The following is a 13,583-nucleotide window of genomic DNA, read 5'->3' as shown; positions in this document are numbered from 1 at the left end:
TTGTTTCGAAAACGAAGAAAAACGGTATTAGGGATTCAAACACAAACCTCTCCGTTTCATCTAGATCTAAGCTTCGTTTCGCGAAGAGTTAGAAGGGAAAGTTGCTCACTACCACGCTACGGTGCTAGGGGACCAACTTGGAGGCGACGTTGCGAGCGGAGATTTTTACCGGATTTACTCGCGGTACCGGAAACGCACGTTAAAGCTAACGTTAAGGTAAGGGCTCCTTCCAAACTTTTAGTTTGCATTTAGGGACTTATCTGTGATTGTGTGGAAAGGATCTTGTTAGGGTTTGAGTATTGATTTGGGGGAAAATGGATCTAAGACTTTATGGGTAAAATCTTAGAGTTAGGTTTTGGTTATATTTGATGGATGTTTCGTGGAAAATGAACTTAACTCATTTGTGTATGATTATGGGTAAATGAAATTTGATGTGTTTGAGTGCTATGTTGTGTTGATTTGTGTTCGTCGTATTTGACGGGTTCTAAGTTAATACCGATGAAATTTGATGTGTTTTGGTGTGGATTGTGAATTGAATTTGATAAAATGTTTTGAGTTGGTTTTGTTGTGAAATTTGAAAACCATTAGAGTTAAACGAGTATTAAAAATGGGGAATCTTTTAATATCTCGGTTTACTTAATGTGTGTTTGTGAAAATCGTTTAAGTTAACTGGATATTGAGAATGGGGAATCTCTTAATGTCTGGGTTACTTAATGTTGTTTTGAAAAATCGTTTAAGTTAACTGGGCGTTAAGAATGGGGAATCTCTTAATGTCTCGGTTGCTTAATATTTTGTTTTGAAAATCGTTAAGTTAACTGGGTGTTAAGAATGGGGAATCTCTTAATGTCTCGGTTGCTTAATATTTTGTTTTGAAAATCGTTAAGTTAAATGAGTATTAAAAATGGGGAATCTCTTAATGTCTTGTTTACTTAATGTTTTGTTTTGAAAATCGTTAACTTAAATGAGTATTAAGAATGGGGAATCTCTTAATATCTTGTTTACTTAATATTTGTTTCGGAAATCGTTTAAGTTAAAAGAGTATTAAGAATGGGGAATCTCTTAATATTTCTGTTTACTTAAAGTTTGTTTTGAAATCGTTTAAGTTAAAAGAGTATTAAGAATGGGGAATCTCTTAATATCTTGTTTACTTAATATTCGTTTCGGAAATCGTTTAAGTTAAAAGAGTATTAAGAATGGGGAATCTCTTAATATCTTGTTTACTTAATATTCGTTTCGGAAATCGTTTAAGTTAAAAGAGTATTAAGAATGGGGAATCTCTTAATATCTTGTTTACTTAATATTCGTTTCGGAAATCGTTTAAGTTAAAAGAGTATTAATTTTTGTAAATTGTGCAGACCCGTGATAGGTGGCACCTTGGTAAATAGTACTTTGGCCTGTGATAGGCGGTACATTTACAATTTACGTTGTTTTAGTAAACCGTGCAGACCCGTGATAGGTGGCACCTCGGTAAACGATACGGGCCCGTGATAGGCAGTACGTTTATGGTTTTCGCTTTTTTGTAAATTGTGCAGACCCGTGATAGGTGGCACCTCGGTAAACGATACGGGCCCGTGATAGGCAGTACGTTTATGGTTTACGCTTTTTAGTAAATCGTGCAGACCCGTGATAGGTGGCACCTCGGTAATTGGTACTTGGCCTGCGATAGGCGGTACAATTATGATTTACGGCCCTTCGAGGAGGGTTTTGGTTTGGAATTCCGAGTCCATGCATTTTGGCATATACGCATTGCATTAGGGTGCCTGGCACGCGAGTCATGTTTGATTTGAGTTTATGATTGAGTGATTCGAATTTTGATTTATCGTGATAACTGAGATGAAGGTGTTAAGTGCTATGTGTTGTGTATTGTGTGTGAGTATGATGGTTATCGAACCTTCGTGTGTCGTAGTAATCGCGTAGGAATTGCTAAGTGTTAGGTTGTGGACTTGATTAGGAATGACTTAGGTTAATTCATGAATTTTTGGAAAACTGATCAGGGAAATCGATTTCCCAATCGATTGGATGAAAGACAGGGGCTTGGCCAAATGAACAAAATCGATTAGCCAATCGATTTCGAAATCAATTTTCAAAGGAATCAGTTAAGAAATCGATTGCCCAATCGATTAGGCCTTAAGTCAGGGGCTCAGGAACCAATCAATCGATTTACCAATCGATTGAATTCAGCCCAGGATTCTGTTTTCATTAAGAATCCCTCACCAAATCGATTAGGAAATCGATTGGCTCGAAACCAGGGGCTCAGGAACCAATCAATCGATTTACCAATCGATTGAATTCAGCCCAGGATTCTGTTTTCATTAAAAATCTTCACCCCAATCGATTGCCCAATCGATTGGCTCAGTGAAAATCCTCATTTTTAGTTGTATGATTAATTGCTCATGAATCTATCCATGTTTTGTTTTATCATGTGTTAATTAGGAGATCGAGAACTGCATTTTACCTTCATTTTCATTGGCAATGTAATGTATGAACTTTTCGCACATTGAAAATCCTGTTAAGGTGCATGCTTAGTTAAAAAGTTGTTTTGAGCATTCAAAAACTTAATTGCTATGTGTTATCTGTTATTTTCTGGTTGGTGACCCTTTACACTATTGTGGAAATCTGGGCTTTGCCCTCAGATGAGAGTCAGGACGGCCCTACTGGTTCGTACCCTACGGACAGGGATGGAGATGGGAATGCTTGACTGCGGTTGTGTTAGGAGGATCTCACGGGGCGCGTGGAGATTACTCAGGGTGTATAGTTTTTGGTAGGATGATCAGATTAGGATGATGTATAGGGACTAGGGGTCCTTCTTTTTGGTTTGGAGTATTTTAGTTTTGGAAAACTGTACTTATACAAATATTATCAGTTTTATATCATCTTTGAATGGGTCCCATGTACCATTTGATGTTTATGTAGAAATGTTTTGGATTTGTAATTGGAGAAACTTTTCCGCTGCTTGTAAATTATAATGACTCAATTATTTATCCAAAAGCATTTCCTGATTTATTCTTTGTTCGTTTTAATTACTTTTAGAAAAAAAAAAATATACCCTCGCTTTGAAAAACGGGGTGTTACATTGTGGTATCAGAGCATAGGTTTAGTTTTCTTTGGGAGCTGTGGAACCTTGGTTATAGATTGTAGGTCGACCTATAAGTTAGGAGTTGTTATCTGATCATGTGTCGGTTTAGGTGACTTGAGTTGTCAAGTCCAATTTAATTGTGTGTTGTTAGTCGGACGTTAGTTTAGAAATGTGGACTAGCTGCAAAACTCTATTTGTTCTAACAAAATCTATAGAGGGAAAGGGAGTCTTAACCAGTTTACTTTTCTCACATGAATCACACAGTCTATCCTTAGAAAACTTCCTATTTGGTAGACCTAAGACTAGCTGTTTGCTAACAAGTTTATTCAAATGATTTATATGTATGTGAGCTATTCTTTTATGCCAAAGCCATGTTTCATCTGAATTAGACAACAAGCAGCATATAGTACTTGGTACAGAATTGAAATCTAACATGTAAATTTTATTAATTCTGTCACCAACTAGCTTTATGTGTTTGTCATCTTTATGCTCAATAATGCAAGATTGTGATGAAAAACTTACTTGAAAACCTTTATCACACAGCTGACTTATACTCAGCAAGTTGTGTTTCAATCCTTCAACGTATAACACATTTTTGATTACTGCAGTTGACTCATTGCCTATGTCACCAATTCCAATAATCTTTCCTCTATTGTTGCCACCATATTTGACAAAGCCTCCTTCCTTTAATGTCAAGGACAGGAATTTGGATTTGTCACATGTCATGTGCTTTGAGCATCCGCTATCTAAATACCATGAATGCTTAGTGGATGTCAAGCACACCTGCAACATACAATCAAAATTTTTTTTTAGGTCCCCAATTTAAATTGGGTCCTGGAGTTATGCATACATTTCAAAATTATTCTACCACTCTTTTATTTTTCTTCACCTTCTCATTCTGGAGATTCTCAAACATTGCCCAAAGAACCAAGAATATATTATTTACCACATTACACAAACTGATTTTTTTTTCTTCTTTTTGTTTTTTTTTTGTTTCTTTTTTTTTTTTGTGAGAATCACCACCCCAAACTTAAAAGATTGCTATCCCCTGAACAACCCCAAACTTATAATTTTACCAAGACAAGACAAAAATTTCCTACCTAACTCCAAGTAAGGAGATGCAATTAAAATAGGGTCTTTGTTTTGTAATGTGGCTTGTGACTGAAAGAAAATTGCCTCAATGTATGCATAAATTACAAGTGATGCAGGTCATAATTAGTGCAAGTTCTGAAGGGATAACACATGTTTGGATAATCACACAACAAAGAATTTAAGTGTTTAGGCTCAAAAACTCACAACTATGATATTAAGAGAGAGTATGAACAATCAAAATAATGCCACACATGCCTCTGAAAAGTTAAAATTGTATTTTTCAAAAATTGACGGCATATTAACCTTCTACAACCATTTAGTAATCAAGAATGTATGCATTAGGAAGACTTGTCGACTTAAGCAATAACAAAATCTAAGAAATGGAATTTAACTTTTGAAATCCCAAACATAAACTTTAAGATCAAGTGCAAGCTATTACAACTTTTTCATTATAGTATACATTTAGTGAAAGGAAAAAAAATAATATAAGGAAAAGAAAATCAAATAGACTAAAATAAAACAAAGAAAACGAGAATAAAAAAGGAAAGAAAACTTCTCTCAGTTTAGTAATTCGAGGGTTCTCGTTTAGATCATCCGCTCTTGTTCCGCTATGGTCGCCAGTATATTGGTGAGGTACAAATAGATCAGCATAAAACATGCCTCCTGGTGTCTGTTGAGAAGAAGTGAAGGCTTGATATAGATTGGTCATCCCCAGTTTTATTTTGGCTTGTCCATCTCGCTGATCAATCATCAATTATTCCATCATAGTTTCTAGTCGGCCACATTTTTCCATCATAATCTCGCTGATGTGGTTCAGGTGGTTCAGTGTTTTCCTCTGCTGTCATCGCAGCTGGTGGGGCACCAAGATCGTCTTCCGGAATCATAGAGTGTTTTTCTATCCACTTAGCAATGATTGGTGTAGCAGGTTTCACCATTTCTTCACCCTGTTTAGGTGACACTCTCACCTGCTCACATAGTTTGCTTATCAGGGAAGCATGATGGAAGTAGCCTGTCGGAGGATCAAGAGTTGCTATCCTCCAATGATCATCAGCTAGTAGCGCGCTCACATTGATTCTGTCGCCTTTTATGATGGCAAGTAGTAGGCATGCTTTATGAAATGTTATATCTGACACATTGGAACATGGTAGTAGCGTGTGATGAACAAATGTGCTCCATGCTTTTGCAATTAGGTTGAGATCCAATGAGCGCAGTTTCCTAACTGAGCCATCCCTATTTCGAATCCAATATGTGTATGGTCTGCATAAAATGCGTAGGATCTCCTGAGTGTCTACTTTTATGATATGGTCCGCCATAGCTTGAAAATGGCAGTCCTGATAGTTCGACAGACCAAAAATTTAATTGATGACTTGGGGTGTGAAGGGTGCCCTTTTTCCTCCTCACATAACTCACAAATTGATCATGTGGAACTGGGTTGTGAGACTTCATATCAGAGTCATTGGAGAAGAATTCCACTGCTAATGACTTGCTTGTTGTGGTGGCGAATGTGGTCAGCTTCTACCATCCCATGGCAATAATCATCACCTGAATGTCAACAAATTCATTGGCTTCCAACTTAAAATGTTTATCACTCACAAACTTCTTGACTGCAGGGAGTTTGGCATGAAACTCTTGTGTTGTCATGGTCTTGAATAAGAATGTATTGTGCGGTTGGGGGAAGATGTATTTGCGATCTTAGTTTGTTTTGCTTTTTGTTGGGTTGCCATTAGGTTATGCAAAACAGTTATTCACATCCAGGGTTCAAAATATTCCAGGTTAGAGATAATTAGTTTAAGCATGTTTTCCCTTGGAAAAATAACTACATCAATTGCCATGAGTTTATCCAACAAAATTCTGAATGATAATAGTGAATATACATTGGTTGCGTCCTTTTCTCAAACAGTTGGAGTGCAATATATATTTTGTGGTAACTAAGGTTCAAAATTGGTTGTGTCATTTTAACAAATAGGTGGAGTGCAATATGTATTTTGTGGTAACTAAGGTGCAAAAGTGGTGGTGTCATTTTGACAAACAGGTGAAATGCAAGCATGAAATATATGAACAATCCACAAACATGCAACATTAACACAAATTCAATCTCAGAAACCAACATGCATGTATGAACAAGTTTTAATACTAGCATGAATTGGAATTTAAAGAACCCATATGCATCAATGAACAAGGAGGAGTTGATATTAGCAATTGGGGAAAACTTACTTGAGGATGGAAGAATGTTAGATAGGAGAGGAAAACTTACCTTTGATGATAATGGAGGAAGGCTTGGAGAGGTGATAAAGATGTGTTGGAGAGGTAATAATATGGGAGGGGAGTGTTGTGTGAGGAAATAAGGGTTTCAAACTCAGCAGTGCGCTTCAACCGCATATGCCGTGCTTCAGGCGCGCGTTGACAGAGACAAAACACAAAAATGCGCTTCAAGCACATATGTTGTGCCTCAGGCGCAAATGGTGCCCATCTGAACAACAAAATCAATCCCCAACGCATCTCTTTGATTCCTTGCTCATACCAAACATCAAGAACTAATATAACTAACAATTAAAACTAAAATTGGAACTAAGTGGAGTAAAATGAAACTGAAATGCAATAAATAAATATGGTGCAAAGGATACGAATTTGGGTTGCCTCCCAATAAGCGCTCGTTTAGTTTCTTGAGTTTGACATTCCACTCTTCAAGTGGTGATTAGATGGATGGACTCCATCAAAAGTTTTGACTCTACCCCTAAATAAGACTTGAGCCTTTGTCCATTCACCTTAAATTCCTATTTGAGTGTGTATCTTTCAACTCCACAGCACCGTATGGAAATACCTTGATTATCTTGAAGGGGCCCGCCCATCTTCACTTTAGTTTTCCTGGAAACAACTTCAATCTTGAGTTGAATAGAAGGACTAGTTCTCCTTCTTGGAATTTCTTTAATTTAATTTTTTTGTCATGCCATTTCTTGGTTTTTTCTTTATATATCTTGGTGTTCTCATATGCAAAATTCTGGAACTCCTCTAACTCGTGAAGCTGAAGAATTCTTGATTCGCCTGCTTGAACCAAGTCAAAATTCAAGTATTTTGTCGCCCAAAATACTCGATGCTCCAGTTCGAGCGACAAATGACAGGCTTTACCATACACGATTTGATACGGCGACATACCAAGCGAGCATTTAAAAGTTGTTCGGTAGGCCTAAAGTGCATCATCAAGTTTCGTTGACCAATCTTTTCGTGAAGCATTCACTGTCTTTTCAAGGATTTGCTTAAGCTAACTGTTGGATACTTCAACTTGCCCACTAGTTTGTGGGTGATATGGGGTTGCCACCCTATGACGCACATTATATTTCCTTAGAAGGTATTCCATTTTTCGGTTTAGAAAGTGAGTACCCTCGTCACTAATCAAAGCTCGAGGTACGCCAAAACGGGCAAATATGTTCTTCTTGAGAAATGTGATGACCTGTTTCAAATCATTAGTTTGAGTAGCAACTGCTTCAACCCATTTTGAGACATAATCTACCGTCACCAAAATATAAACTTTTTTATATGAGGATGGGAATGGACCCATGAAGTCAATACCCCACACATCGAACACTTCTACTTACAATATAGGATTTTGCGGCATCTCATCCCGTTTTGAAATATTACCGGTGCGCTGGCATCCAACGCACTTCTTCACATAGTTGAATGCATCTTTGAACAATGAAGGCCAAAATAATCTCAATTGGAGAACTCTTGCTGCAGTTCGATCACCACTGAAATGACCCCCATAATTAGAGTTGTGGCAGTGCCACACTACCTTTTCTTGCTCCTCCTCGGGCACACACCTTCGGAACAACCCATCCACTCCTCTTTTGTACAGGAAGGGTTCATCCCATACATAGAATTTGGCATCATGGATAAACTTCTTTCGTTGTTGGTAAGTGAAATCAGATGGAGTTGCCTCACATACCTTAAAATTAGCAAAGTCGGCGAACCAAGGTGCCATGACAATACCGAAGATGTGCTCATCGGAAAATTGGTCTCGAATCGGTCTAATGTCCTCATCCTCCTCAACTTTCTCCAATCGAGATAGGTGGTCAGCTACAGTGTTCTCTGATCCCTTCTTATCTTGAATCTCAATATCGAATTCTTGTAGTAATAGAATTCATCTAAGTAACCTTGGTTTCGATTCCTGCTTAGTAAACAAATACCTCAAGGCAACATGATCAGTGTAAACAATAACTTTCGATCCTAATAAATACGATCGAAACTTATCAAAAGCATAAACTACTGCTAATAATTCTTTTTCAGTTGCAGCATAATTGTGTTGTGTCGGATTTAAAACGTGGCTAGCATAGTAGATTACATGCAACATCTTGTCTTTTCTTTGTCCCAAGACTGCCCCAATAACACTGTCACTTGCATCAAACATGATTTCAAAAGGTAGTGACCAGTCAAGTGATGTGATAATGGGAGCAGTTATCAACTTATTTTTCAAATTATTAAAGGCATGCAAACAACCCTCATTGAATTTGAAAGGTGTGTCTTTCACAAGTAGGTTTGTGAGTGGTTTTGAATTTTAGAAAAATCTTTTATAAATCTCCTATACAATCCAGTGTGGCCGAAAAAGCTTCTAATGCCTTTTTCGTTGGTAAGAGGGGGAAGTTTTTCAATAACTTCAACTTTGGCCTTGTCTACCTCGATCCCCTTGTGGGAAATTCGGTGGCCTAATACAATTCCATCTCGTACCATAAAATGACATTTTTCCCAATTTAGGACCAAGTTGGATTTTTCACACCTTTCTAATACAAGAGACAGATTAATCAAACAATTATCGAAAGATGAACCAAAGACAGAAAAGTCATCCATAAATACTTCGATATGTTTTTCAATTATATCATAGAATATGGACATCATGCACCTTTTAAATGTGGGAGGTGCATTACACAGCCCAAACGACATTCCCCAAAAAGCAAACACCCCACACGGACATGTGAATACATTTTTCTCTTGATCCTCGGGTGCCACAACTATCTGATTGTATCCCGAATAGCCATCTAGGAAGCAGTAATACTCATGTCCAGCTAGCCGCTCAAGCATCCGATCAATGAAAGGGAGCGGGAAATGATCCTTCCTCGTAGCACTGTACAACCTTCTATAGTCAATACACATTCTCTAGCCTGTAACTGTTCGTGTAGGAATTAGCTCATTCTTTTCATTTGTGATGACGGTCGTTCCACCCTTTTTTGGTACAACTTGGACGTGACTCACCCAAGGGCTGTCTGAAATGGGGTAAATGAGACCAGCTTCTAAGGTTAAGGTGCCATCTACTACATCAATCATAGCTCGCCCTATTGCTAAGAACGGTCTCCCCAAAATCAAAGGAATGTCATTGTCTTCCCCCATGTCTAGTACCACGAAATCCACTGGAAAAATGAACTTATCCACTTTAACCAACACATCTTCCACCACTCCATAGAGGTGTTTCATTGAGCGATCCATAAATTGTAGCATCAGTTGTGTGTCTTTGACTTTTCCAATGCCAAGTTTTTTGTATATGGAAAGGGGCATTAGACTTACACTAGCCCCAAGATCACACATCGCCTTCCCAAAAGTTCTATTTCCAATGGCGCACATAATTGAGAAGCTTCTAGGATCCTTGAGCTTCGGTGGCAGTTTTCTCTGTAGTATAGCACTACATTCTTCGGTAAGCATCATTGTGTCATCGCCAATTTTTCTTTTTTTCGACAGAATCTCCTTCATGAACTTGGCGTATGTTGGCATTTGCTCCAGTGCTTCTGCAAAAGGAATGTTAATCTATAATTTTTTAAAAACATCAAGGAACTTACTGAATTGTTTTTCTGTTTCTTCCTTTTTTAATCTTTGAGGTAACAGAAGTAGAATTTCTGGTTTTGGCAGTGATTCCCTTTTTTGTACCACAGGTTCTTCCTCCTTTTCAAGAGCGATGTGCTCCTGAATTGATGTCGGTGTGACCATTTCTTTCGAGTGGTTCGAATTTGAAGTACTTCCACTTTGTTTGGCTTTAAGTGGTACTTGTTCACTTACCTTGCCACTCCTTGTTGTCACGACATTGACATTATTTAGTGGATTTGGAACTGTGTCACTAGGAAAATTTCCATGTGTTCTTTGTGCCATTTGTTGAGCAAGTTGACGCATTTGAGTCTTCAGATTCTTTATGGATGCAGAGTGATTTTTCTGGATGGCTCTTGACTCTTCAATGAAAGAACTTGTGCTTGTCACTAATTTATCTATAGCACTCCCCCAAGCAGCCTTTCTAGGTGGGAATTGGTTTGTTTAAGCTCTTTGTTGACCTGAGATCCACCTTGTTGATCTCTCCAAGAAAAATATGGATGATTTCTCCAACCAGGGTTGTACGTACTAGAGTAGGAATTATTTTGCTTCCCGTTATTACTCACAAAATTCACCTGTTCTAGTTCTTCTATCTCATTTTCATCCAGTGCTTCACAAGCTCCAGTTTTATGTGCTCCTCTGATGACTCTTCATCATATGCATATTTTCCCACTATTTTAGTCTTATTTATCTTCAATTATCAGTTAAATTAAGGATTTATTTAATACAATTTATTGATTTTTGTTCTTTGAGTTAATAAAATGTTTTTTGTTTTTATTTCGTTGATTAAGTAGGAATTTGTCGTAATTTTACATTGCGTTTTGTTTTAGTGCAGTGCTGAATTTTCGTGAAAAATCAACATGACATATGCGGGGTATTTCAGCCATATCCGGAGTTCTAGATGTCCAATTAGTGTCATTCCAAGTGCTATTGAAAGATAAGATCCATATCTACAACTTTCATGAAGACACCGGGACCAAATTCAGAAGCAAAAGATGAGACAAATGCAAAATACATCAGACAACAGATGAAATGCGCCTGGAGCGCGTCCTGAGCGCTTGGAGCGCATTTCTCAGCATCAAGCTCTGCCAACGCGCGCTTGGAGTGCGTTTTTCCGCGCCTGGGGCGCGCGACGCGCACCAGAATCATAAAAACGCAGATTTTTACTGTTTTAGGGATATTTTTGACTCTGGGGAACCTGGGAGACTTGTGCCCTAGCATAGGAACTCAAAGACGACCGTTTCTAACGCCATTGAAGCAGTTTTATCAAGAATCATCCATGAATCATTCTTGTAATTCTTCTTTAATCCTTATCTTTTGTATCTCTGTCATGAGTAACTAAACCCTATTTGTTAGGGATGAGTGTAACCAGATGAAACCCTTATTTTTCTGATTTGATTTCTAGTTATATGAATGAGTTTATTGAATTGTTTTTCTCATCTCTGTGCTTAATGCTTTTTATTGCTTGATCAACATTAAAATGTTCTACGATTTGTATTTTGAAACGGAAGTGGACTTTACGAATGCTTGAGATGAGAAATTCATGAATTTGTAGTCTAGGGATAGATGCAGGTCATGAAACCAATTAAATTAGTTGCAAAGCAATAATTTACAAGAGAATTTCTATACGGTAATGCTTAATTCTAATCTTCAATCAACTTGAAACTTTTTGTTCAATTTTAGTAATTAAATATAATTCAATAGTAAAACGCAATCCTCGAGTTCGACACTCGGTACTACCGTTTTATTATTACTTGCAACGATTCAGTACACTTCCTGAAACGCTATCAAGTTTTTGGCGCCGTTGCCGGGGATTGCCATATCACTATTGGATTTAAATTATTTACTGAATTGAAATTTTTTGCTCTGCAATAAAATTTTTTGTTTTATTTTATTTCAAAAAAAAAAATTGCTTTAAAACTGCCTGTTTTTACTTAATCATTTATTTTTCTTTATTTTAAACTCTTCATTACTCACAATCTGTCTAACCTTGTATGCGAGGCCAGTCCTCAGCTGAGCTTATCTTTGATCCAGAAATTGAAAAAACAGCAAAGGCACATCATAAGGCGGCTCGAGAAAGGAGACGAAGGGAAAGACAGTTAGTTGTGGAAGAAGAGGTTTTGGGTGATTGTGTCATATTTACTGAAATGGCCGACCCACCACCACCAGAACGTACTCTCGGAGAATATGGGAATCGAATTAGAAATCGTGCTCGATTACCCATTCATCACCAACCGGTTACAGTCAATAAGTTTGAAATAAGTCCTGCTCTATACCGAGAGTTGAGGGAAATTCATTTTGCCGGTAGACATAACGAAGACGCTAATAGACACCTCACAAATTTCTTTGAATTATGTGAAACAGTGAAGGTGGATGGTTTATCTGAGGAAACCAAGAAATTGAAGCTATTTCCATTCTCTTTGATAGATGATGCTAAGGAGTGGTTTCTTTCATTCCCCGCCGACAGCATCACCACATGGGATGATCTTGAGGATAAGTTCTTGGAACAATATTTCCCCCCAGCCATGTTCGTTAGAAAGAGGCAAGAAATCACCGGTTACAAACAGAAAGAGGGGGAATCTCTTCGTGACACTTACAGGAGATTCAGAAACTTACTAGCCGGATGTCCTAATCATGCTTATGACGACACTGCCCAAATGCAAATATTCTGTAATGGCTTGAGGCCAAGCACTAGAATTATGTTGGATGCCACAACTGGTGGTTCTTTGAATTACAAAACCGCAGCAGAAGCACGAAAGATTATTGAGATCATGGCATCAAATGAACAGATGATATTGTATGACAGAAGTGGTGGTTCAACAAGTGGTGTAATGGAATTGAATGTTATGGATGGGTTAGCTCCAGGAAGGCTACTATCGAAGATGGAAGAGGTTATCGCCACTGAGATAAAGAAGGGAATGGCAACTCTAAATATACAACCACAAGTGGCCCCCGTCAAATTACTAAAGCAGACTAGTTGTAACCTTTGTGGAGGACCACATAAAACTGGAGTCTGTGAAGCACTGGATGATAATGAGGTAGAAGAACTAGAACGGGTGAATTTTGTGAGTAATAACAACAAGCAGAATAACCCCTACTCTAGTACGTACAATCCTGGTTGGAGAAATCATCCAAATTTTTCCTGGAGAGATCAGCAAGGTGGTTCTCAGGGTCAACAAGAAGCTCAAACAAACCAATTCCCACCCAGAAAGGCTGCTTGGGAGAGCGCTATAGAAAAACTAGTTACAAGCACAAGTTCGTTCATTGAGGAGTCAAGAGCCGTCCAGAAAAATCACTCTGCATCAATAAAAAATCTTGAGACTCAAATGGGACAACTTGCTCAACAAATGGCACAAAGAACGTCTGGAAATCTGCCTAGTGACACAGTGCCGAACCCAAGAAACAATGTTAATGCAGTGACCACGAGGAGTGGCAAGGTGAGAGAACAAGCACCACCTGAAGCCAAACAGAGTGAAAGTACCTTGACTCCAACTCATCAGGAGGAAATGGTCACACCAACATCGGTTGAGGAGCACATCGCTATTGAAAAAGAGGAAGAACCCGTGGCACAAAA

The sequence above is a fragment of the Cicer arietinum genome, chromosome 1 (genome assembly GCF_000331145.2).
Source record: "Cicer arietinum cultivar CDC Frontier isolate Library 1 chromosome 1, Cicar.CDCFrontier_v2.0, whole genome shotgun sequence".
In the NCBI taxonomy this organism is placed as follows: Eukaryota; Viridiplantae; Streptophyta; class Magnoliopsida; order Fabales; family Fabaceae; genus Cicer; species Cicer arietinum.
This window is presented reverse-complemented; position numbering follows the sequence as displayed.